The sequence below is a fragment of the Lolium rigidum genome, chromosome 3 (assembly GCF_022539505.1).
Source record: "Lolium rigidum isolate FL_2022 chromosome 3, APGP_CSIRO_Lrig_0.1, whole genome shotgun sequence".
NCBI lineage: Eukaryota > Viridiplantae > Streptophyta > Magnoliopsida > Poales > Poaceae > Lolium > Lolium rigidum.
In genome coordinates, this window is record NC_061510.1 from 42,053,355 (window position 1) to 42,055,826 (window position 2,472).

Here is a 2,472-nt window from a genome sequence, read left to right on the forward strand (position 1 = left end):
ATCACATAAATAAATAAGTTCTCTTCCTTTGTGCTACATATACTCTTGTTTGATAATGAACACCATTCGTTGTGTAGGGCTACGAGAGCACCTCAATGCCGGAGTTAACAAGCTCCACAACATTCGACATTCATATTTAAGTAACCTTTAGAGCATAATAGATCTTTGCAATTTAAACCGAGTACTAACATAGCATGCACACTCGTCACCATCACACTACGAAGGGGGAATAAATCACATCAATACTATCATAGTAATAATTAGCTCCATAACCTACAAGAGATTATGATCATAGCCTACGCCAAGTACTACACGATGCACACACTGTCACCATTACACCGTGAAGGAGGAATAGACTACTTTAATAACATCACAAGAGTAGCACATAGACTAATAGTGATACAAAACTCATATGAATCCGATGGCGTGTAACTCACACGTTCGTTGGGAACCCCAAGAGGAAGGTATGATGCGCACGGCGAGCAAGTTTTCCCTCGGAAAGAAACCAAGGTTTATCGAACCAGGAGGAGCCAAGAAGCACGTTGAAGGTTGATAGCGGCGGGATGTAGTGCGGCGCAACACCAGAGATTCCGGCGCCAACGTGGAACCTGCACAACACAACCAAAGTACTTTGCCCCAACGAAAGAGTGAGGTTGTCAATCTCACCGGCTTGCTGTAACAAAGGGTTAACCGTATTGTGTGGAAGATGATTGTTTGCAAGAAAACAGTAAAGAACAAGTATTGCAGCAGATTTGTATTTCAGTATAAAAGAATGGACCGGGGTCCACAGTTCACTAGAGGTGTCTCTCCCATAAGATAAAAGCATGTTGGGTGAACAAAAAGCAATTGACAAATAGAGAGGGCATAACAATGCACATACATGTCATGATAAATATAGTGAGATTTAATTGGGCATTACGACAAAGTACATAGACCGCCATCCGAGCATGCATCTATGCCTAAAAAGTCCACCTTCAGAGTTATCATCCGAACCCCTTCCGGTATTAAGTTTCAAAGCAACGGACAATTGCATTAAGTATGGTGCGTAATGTAATCAACAACTACATCCTTAGACATAGCATCAATGTTTTATCCCTAGTGGCAACAAGCACATCCACAACCTTAGAACTGTCCATCACCTGTCCCGGATATCAATGGAGGCATGAACCCACTATCGAGCATAAATACTCCCTCTTGGAGTTAAGAGCAAAAACTTGGCCGAGCCTCTACTAATAACGGAGAGCATGCAAGATCATAAACAACACATAGGTAATAACTTGATAATTAACATAACATAGTATTCTCTATCCATCGGATCCCGACAAACACAACATATAGCATTACGGATAGATGATCTTGATCATGTTAGGCAGCTCACAAGATCCAACAATGAATCACAATGAGGAGAAGACAACCATCTAGCTACTGCTATGGACCCATAGTCCAGGGGTGAACTACTCACTCATCACTCCGGAGGCGACCATGGCGGTGAAGAGTCCTCCGGGAGATGAATCCCCTCTCCCGGCAGTGTGCCGGAGGAGATCTCCGGAATCCCCGAGATGGGATTGGCGGCGGCGGCGTCTCTGGAAGGTTTTCCGTATCGTGGCTCTCGGTACTGGGGGTTTCGCGACGGAGGCTTTAAGTAGGCGGAAGGGCAACGCGGGGGGCCATACAAGGGCCCCACACGACAGGCTAGCGCGGCCAAGACCTAGGCCGCGCCGCCCTAGTGTGGCGGCGCCTCGTGGCCCCACTTCGACTCCCCTTTGGTCTTCTGGAAGCTTCGTGGCAAAATAGGACCCTGGGCGTTGATTTCGTCCAATTCCGAGAATATTTCGTTACTAGGATTTCTGAAACCAAAAACAACGAAAACAGACAAGCGGCTCTTCGGCATCTTGTTAATAGGTTAGTTCCGGAAAATGCACGAATATGACATAAAGTGTGCATAAAACATGTAGATATCATCAATAATGTGGCATGGAACATAAGAAATTATCGATACGTCGGAGACGTATCAGCATCCCCAAGCTTAGTTCCGCTCGTCCCGAGCAGGTAAAACGATAACAAAGATAATTTCTGAAGTGACATGCCATCATAACCTTGATCATACTATTTGTAAACATATGTAATGAATGCAGCGATCAAAACAATGGTAATGTCATGAGTAAACAAGTGAATCATAAAGCAAAGACTTTTCATGAATAGTGCTTCAAGACAAGCATCAATAAGTCTTGCATAAGAGTTAACTCATAAAGCAATAAATCAAAGTAAAGGTATTGAAGCAACACAAAGGAAGATTAAGTTTCAGCGGTTGCTTTCAACTTATAACATGTGTATCTCATGGGTAATTGTCAACATAGAGTAATATAACAAGTGCAATATGCAAGTATGTAGGAATCAATGCGCAGTTCACACAAGTGTTTGCTTCTTGAGGTGGAGAGAGATAGGTGAACTGACTCAACATAAAAGTAAAAA